Consider the following 8,015-nt stretch of genomic DNA (forward strand, 5'->3'; position numbering starts at 1 on the left):
GTGAGGTCTATACAATTCAAACAGACTCTATCTCTTTCTCTCTCTCTCTCTCATTGTATTTTACTGATACTATATTTAGTAAAATCATTTGTTCCACCTCAGATCAGTGCTGTTGTTTTCAAGTATTTTGGGGTCCCCTGCTTCCCCTTTCCCAGAGGCGTGGATCCGCAGATCCCTCCGCCCTGCTGGTCACGGAACTGGGCCGGACCAGCCCATAAACCGTTGACATTTTTGGTGGAGAATGCGGGCAGCAGTTGCTTTCTAGCTGTTTAGACTCTCTGCTCTCAGAGAGTTCTGTTGGTAAAGCTTATCTGTTTCACCGCTACTCTCTGAAAACGTGACCTTGAAAACTCCAGGTGGACTGCCAGTATCGTAGAATATTTGTAAACTCTGAGCTTTACTATCTTGCCTCTGTAAAAAAAAAAAAAAAAAAAAAAAAATGCTTTCTGTAGTGAAACTTACTCTTAAAGGGCTGCATGCTGCTGCCTCTTCTTTCCTAATGCTCAAAACATACTGGGCATTAATTAAGCTTGCCACCTTGCTCTATGGAGCAATCGGCTTATACAATCAAATGAAAACATGGGTGGAAATATGGACCTGGCACGTTCGTACAATGTGGCTTACAATTCCGGAGACAGCTGCCAATTTTACAGGACTGGGATTTTTTAAGGTTTCCAGTCTCACCTTTCAGCCTGTAGTGCAGTTTTTGAATGAACACCTAGTCGCATTACTAATCTCCCTGAATGTATTGCTCATCATTTCGCTCAGTATTAGTATTTATTATATTTTGAGGATGTCCTCCCCAAAACCAGAGAATACTGAGTGGCAGGGAGTGTGGAAAGGTCTGGGAAAGACTTTAGACAAATGGAAATCTTCAGTCTCATGGAACTTTACTCCAGAACACCTGAAAGACCCTGAGAGTCTAAACAGCTATTTAAGGCAGGAATGTTGCGGCTTGGGCAGTTCTGAGGAGGCACATATGATTTGGGGCCTGGCTAATGCTTATCGGGCCTTATTCAATACTATCCTGGAGAGAGAGAGAGCTTCTGAAATTGAAAGGGAGAGTCTCAGGGAAACAGTTCAAAATGAGCGAGAGAGTCTCCTGCTCCAGAGGAAAAACCTCCGATCTCAGAGAGATGCCCTCCGAATGGAAATAGACTCCCTGCAATCCGAACTCGACAATCTTCAATCTCAACAACACATCCTCCAATCTGAGCTAGATACTGTCATAATCGAACGAAACAAGCTCCAAGCTGAACTGGAGGATGAGAGAATTGGAACCGACCAACCTGATCAACCACAAGAGGCACCACAATCGATGTCAGTTGCCCCTGTAAGAGGACGGAAAACAAAGCGAATCTCGACTCAGTTAGAAGAGAAGAAAGAGGAGGAAAGAGGTCCAGAGGAGTGGCTCCGAGGTCCAAGAGAAGCACCTCTGAGTCCAGGGGAGGGGCCCTCAGTAAGACCACGGTCACCAACACCTACAAGGGCAAGAAGTCCTGGAAGAGCAAGAGGTGAGCAAGATATTGTTACCTTTGTGGATCGATCTCTGAAAATGAATGAAATTCGAAGTCTGAGAAAAGACTTCTCACGCCACCCAAATGAGCCTATTGCTACTTGGTTACTTCGATGCTGGGACAATGGGGCCAACAGTGTGTGGCTAGATAGTAGAGAAGCTCGCCAACTGGGTGGCATTGCTAGGGACTCAGCCATTGATAGAGGTATTAGTACATGCCAGAACCAGGCCTTCACCCTCTGGAAGAGGATGTTGTTAGCTGTAAGAGAAAGATACCCCTTCAAAGACGATCTGATGCCCGAGAAGAAGAAATGGGCTGATTTGGAAGAAGGCATCCGTTATTTGAGAGAATGTGCTGTGGTGGAAACAATACATAGCCCCGATTTCATTCCTGATGAGCCAGACCAAGAGCATGATCCTGAGAGAGCCAGGTGTACACCAAATATGTGGCGTACATTCACAAAGACTGCATCAGAAAGGTACGCCAGTACATTTGCAGCTATGTATGGCAGAGGGGAAAGAAGACCCCTTATAAATGAGTTGGTTAATAAGCTTCAAGACTTCGAGTTACATTTAAGCCCTCTACGAGCTTGTGTTTCAGCCATTGAAAAAGTAGCTGAAAAGCTGGACAGAATGGAGAACAAACAAGAAGATATAATAGATAAACTATCAATTATGCCTGATGCCGATGAATACATGGTGGTAACAGATACATCCAATGAGGAACAGAATTCCCAAAACAGCCTACTTGAGGGGCTAGCCAACTTGATTTCCTCCCAGTCAGTGTCATCCAACGTCTCAGCTATCAAAAGAAGACGTCCTCCTGCTCGAACAAGTGACAACAGTAAGACCACGTCACGTTTTGCCTTGTGGCATTACCTACGCGACCATGGAGAAGATATGAAGAAGTGGCATAAGAAACCTACTCCTGCACTTCAAGCAAGGGTAAAAGAGTTACAAGACAAATCAACCACCAAGGTGAACTTCTCCAGAAAGGTGATTGCTCCAGTTGCTGCAGACAACAGAGGTAACAAATAGAGGGGCCCTGCCCCCAGCCAGGGGGGGGGAAAGGGATAATAGAGTTTATTGGACTGTGTGGATTAGATGGCCTGGTACATCAGAACCACAGAAATATAAGGCCCTGGTGGATACTGGTGCACAGTGCACTCTAATGCCCTCGAGTCACCAAGGGACAAAATCAATTTATATTCATGGGGTGACAGGAGGTTCCCAAGAACTGACTATGTTGGAGGCCGAAATCAGCCTCACTGGTAAAGACTGGCAAAAGCACCCTATTGTGACTGGCCCAGGGGCTCCATGTATTCTTGGTATCGATTACCTCAGAAGGGGATATTTTAAGGATCCCAAAGGGTATCGATGGGCCTTTGGAATAGCTGCTGTAGACACAGAAGGTATTAAGCAGTTGTCTGTTCTGCCTGGCCTATCAGAAGATCCGTCTGTTGTGGGGTTGCTACGAGTGGAAGAGCAACAGGTACCGATAGCTACAAAAACGGTGCACAGACGGCAGTATCGCACCAACAGGGATTCCTTGCTCCCCATTCAGAAGTTAATTCATCAATTAGAGAATCAGGGAGTGATCAACAAAACTCACTCGCCCTTTAACAGCCCCATATGGCCAGTGCGTAAAGCCAGTGGAGAATGGGGGCTGACGGTGGACTACCGTGGCCTGAATGAAGTCACACCCTCATTGAGTGCTGCCGTGCCAGACATATTAGAACTCCAATACGAACTGGAGTCAAAAGCAGCTAAGTGGTATGCCACCATTGACATTGCTAACGCCTTTTTCTCCATTCCTTTGGCCAAAGAATGTAGGCCACAGTTCGCTTTCACATGGAGGGGCATTCAGTATACCTGGAACCGTTTGCCCCAGGGGTGGAAACATAGTCCAACTATTTGTCATGGTTTGATCCAAGCTGCACTGGAACAGGGAGGTGCCCCTGAGCACTTACAGTACATTGATGACATCATTGTGTGGGGCAACACAGCAAAGGAAGTTTTTGAGAAAGGAGAGCAAATAATCCAGATCCTTCTCTGTGCTGGTTTTGCTATTAAGCGAAGCAAAGTGAAAGGACCTGCCCAGAAGATTCAGTTCCTAGGCATAAAGTGGCAAGGTGGCCGTCGTCACATCCCGACAGATGTGATCAACAAAATCACTGCCATGTCTCCCCCCACTAATAAGAAAGAGACACAATCGTTTCTGGGCGTAGTGGGTTTTTGGAGAATGCATGTTCCAAACTACAGCCTCATTGTAAGCCCTCTTTATCAGGTGACACGGAAGAAGAATGATTTTGTGTGGGGTCCTGAGCAGCAGCAGGCTTTTGAGCAGATTAAACAAGAGATAGCCCGTGCTGTGGCCCTGGGGCCAGTACGGATGGAACAGGATGTGAAGAACATCCTCTACACTGCTGCTGGAGAGAAAGGCCCCACTTGGAGTTTGTGGCAAAGAGCCTCAGGAGAGACCCGAGGCCGACCCTTGGGATTCTGGAGTCGAGCCTACAGGGGGTCGGAGGAGGGCTACACTCCAACTGAGAAGGAGATCTTAGCTGCATATGAGGGGGTTCGGGCTGCTTCCGAAGTAGTCGGTACCGAAACACAGCTCCTTCTGGCACCTCGACTGCCAGTGTTGAACTGGATGTTCAAGGGAAAGGTTCCTTCCACCCATCATGCTACTGATGCCACTTGGAGTAAGTGGGTTGCGTTGATTACACAACGAGCACGGATGGGGAACCTCAGCTGTCCAGGAATCCTAGAAGTCATCATGGACTGGCCTGAAGGTAAAAAGTTTGGAACACCACCAGCAGAAGAAGTATCACGTGCTAAAGAAGCCCCACCATACAATGAACTACCAGAGGATGAAAAGAAATATGCCCTATTCACAGATGGATCGTGTCGTATTGTGGGAAAGCATCGCAGATGGAAAGCTGCTGTGTGGAGCCCCACACGACAAGTTGCAGAGGCCACTGAAGGGAAAGGAGAATCGAGCCAATTTGCAGAGGTAAAGGCTGTCCAACTGGCCTTAGATGTCGCTGAGCGGGAGAGGTGGCCAATGCTCTATCTTTACACTGATTCATGGATGGTAGCAAATGCCTTATGGGGATGGTTACAGCAGTGGGAGCAAAATAATTGGCAAAGAAAGGGTAAACCTATTTGGGCTGCTGACCTATGGAAAGATATTGCTACCCGAACAAAGAATATGGTTGTAAAGGTGCGCCATGTAGATGCTCATGTGCCCAAGAGTCGGGCTACTGAAGAACAGCAAAATAATCATCAGGTAGACCGAGCTGCCAGAATTGAGGTGGCTCAAATAGACCTGGACTGGCAGAACAAGGGAGAGTTATTTTTAGCTCGGTGGGCCCATGAGACCTCAGGTCATCAAGGGAGAGACGCAACATACAAATGGGCTAGAGACCGAGGGGTGGACTTAACTATGGATGCCATTGTACAAATCATTCATGACTGTGATACATGCGCCACCATTAAACAAGCTAAGAGGATGAAACCTCTCTGGGAGGAAGGGCGATGGCAAAAGTACAAATATGGGGAGGCATGGCAGGTTGATTATATCACCTTGCCACGATCTCGCAATGGTAAGCATTATGTGCTCACCATGGTGGAGGCAACAACCGGGTGGCTTGAAACATATGCAGTACCCCATGCTACTGCCCGAAACACCATATTAGGTCTGGAGAGGCAAATCCTGTGGCGACATGGCACCCCAGAAAGGATTGAGTCAGATAATGGGACTCATTTTAAAAATTCACTTGTGGATACTTGGGCCAGAGAACACGGCATCGAGTGGATTTATCATATCCCCTATCATGCACCAGCCTCTGGTAAGATCGAACGCTACAACGGGTTGTTAAAAACGATGTTGAAAGCAATGGGTGGCGGAACATTTAAACACTGGGAGAAGCATTTGGCAGAAGCCACCTGGCTGGTTAACACCAGAGGATCAATCAGTCGAGATGGTCCTATCCAATCCAGCTCCCTACATATTGTAGAGGGAGATAAGGTCCCTGTAGTACATGTAAAGAACATGTTAGGAAAAGCAGTTTGGGTTTTTCCTGCTTCTGGGGAGGGCAAACCTCTTCGCGGAACTGTCTTTGCCCAGGGACCTGGGTCCACCTGGTGGGTGATGCAGAAAAACGGGGATGTTCAGTGTGTACCACAAGGGAATTTGATGTTAGGGGAGTGCAGTCTGTAATCCCATGTGTTAAGCATGATGTAGTGATGTAGAATAAGGGGTGGAATGTCATGGTTTTATGATTTTTGGTCATCAGTATTCCACACCATAACATCATGTAATGCACTGGGGGTGGGGTTTGATATCTGCCGAATGTTCGTCTGTCGGAGAAGAACTACATTTCCCCAGGAGACTTTGCGGTCAGCAAGGGGATATAACTCCAAGCAAGGTCACCTGATCCTTCTTCTTCGCCTGCTCTTCGCTGTCTGCGCTTCGCTATCTGCGCTTCGCTGCCTGCGCTTCGCCATCTGCACTTCGCCGTCTGCTCTTCAGTCTCTCAACTGGACTGCACTTCTCACCCCAGCATTGTGGTGAGGTCTATACAATTCAAACAGACTCTATCTCTTTCTCTCTCTCTCTCATTGTATTTTACCGATACTATATTTAGTAAAATCATTTGTTCCACCTCAGATCAGTGCTGTTGTTTTCAAGTATTTTGGGGTCCCCTGCTTCCCCTTTCCCAGAGGCGCGGATCCACAGATCCCTCCGCCCTGCTGGTCATGGAACTGGGCCGGACCAGCCCATAAACCGTTGACACCTTCTTTCAAGTTGCAATGCCTGTTGTCAACACAATCTCCTCTTCTTCAAGCAGCTTGAAATGCTGACTGTAATTGGCAAGAATGCTTTCATTCGCTTTACCCATCAGCCTGTCTCCAGCCTGCTTCTAATTCTGGACTCCTATCCTACCTCTTCCCTCATATGTATACATAGATTTTACAAAGCAGCTTTTCATTATCCTTCCCATTATACTCCCTGATACATACTGTATGCCACTTAAGGCTTTGTGTTAAAGCATAACAGAAGCATAGAAATGTCTATCAAAAGTGACCAGGAACGTGGTGTTGTGCCTGTCAGTTCATGAAGATGATGGCTTTGCTTCAGCTGCCGCTGCATGTAACTGTGTGCTCCACTGTGTTAAAGAGTTCAACGTGCTGGATTCTGGGAGTGTGCTGTGGAGTAGTGCTGGCAAAAAGAGTGAAAAACCTTCAGCGTGAGCTGCCTGAAGTCCCCTTTCTAGTTTTGCATAGTTTGTTGTGAAAGTTGCTATCCAGTGTGTTGTATGCAAATAAAGGTTCTGCCAAATAACATTATCCAAAAGAATTTGATTATACTATTTCCAGGGTTGCCCTGGGCTAGAGAGAGGGTAAGGAGTGGGGACTTTCAATTACCTGCATACATAAATGCAACACTACAGAAATTCAACAGATGCAAACAGAGTTGTTACTTTCCATTTATTACAGCATATTGACTCCTGCAAAAGCCACTCTCATTTTTGTGGCAGGCTTAATGAATGTAAAGAACCATTTAATTACTTTGGAAAAAGTTTATCCGAAGTGAGCTCTGACACTGCAGTGGCTGCTGTCAAACAAGCAGGAAGACAGGCAAAGCAAAGCTTTCTTGTCATCGTTGGAGTGATGGATGAAAGGAGCAGTTAAACACGAGTGACAGGAATCTGCTGATGTACTCACATGAGGAAGCACAGGTACTGTTGCTTGTTCTCTGCCTCCTTACTGTAGTTACATCAGCTTCAGCCTTTTAAGTCTGACCTGAAAGACATGAATGGCCTTTTGGAAACAGTTTGTCTGTAAGAGGCTCTAGTAGAGTCATCCTACCCAAAGATGGGTCTGGGCTAAGGGGCAGTAGGGCTGCTAGGAATTCCCTGTTGCTCCCACCCTTTATTTCTTTTTAGGATCATAATAGTTTTTAAGAGCATTTGCAGGGATCTTTGCAGTGGTATCCATTAAAAACTAACCAGCAGAAGTTCTCATGTTACATGCTGCAATGCACAAATACATAGGAAAGCTTCACAATGACACCTGGTAGGCAGTAAAACTTCCAGGGCTACATCTACATGAGAACCATTAACCAAGGGCAAGTTCTATGAAAAGAACAGCTCTTCCTCAAAGCAGGAGAGTAAAGTTGTAACCAGAAGTAGGTGATGGGATGACAAACAAGGGCTGGCAGGTTTATGAGCTTCCATAGTGAAACAAGTACAGGACTTTAGTGCACATTCCAGCACTCATTACAGCCACACTGAGTTCAGCTGCAGCAGTGTATAGTGTAGAAACTGGGAGAGCTGATCACCTCCTGTTAATCAGCCTGATTTGACTGACAGTCATTGCTTTAAAGCCAGATGTTGGTAAAATATGGCACACAAAATCAGCTCTTTTGAACACAAGGTTTCTTTTGTAGACAAACCTCCAGCATAAGAAAGTGCTGAATGTGGGTTTGCCT

Source organism: Lagopus leucura, unplaced genomic scaffold, assembly GCF_019238085.1.
Source record: "Lagopus leucura isolate 7727_CA_CO unplaced genomic scaffold, USGS_WTPT01 Super-Scaffold_760, whole genome shotgun sequence".
NCBI classification, from domain to species: Eukaryota; Metazoa; Chordata; class Aves; order Galliformes; family Phasianidae; genus Lagopus; species Lagopus leucura.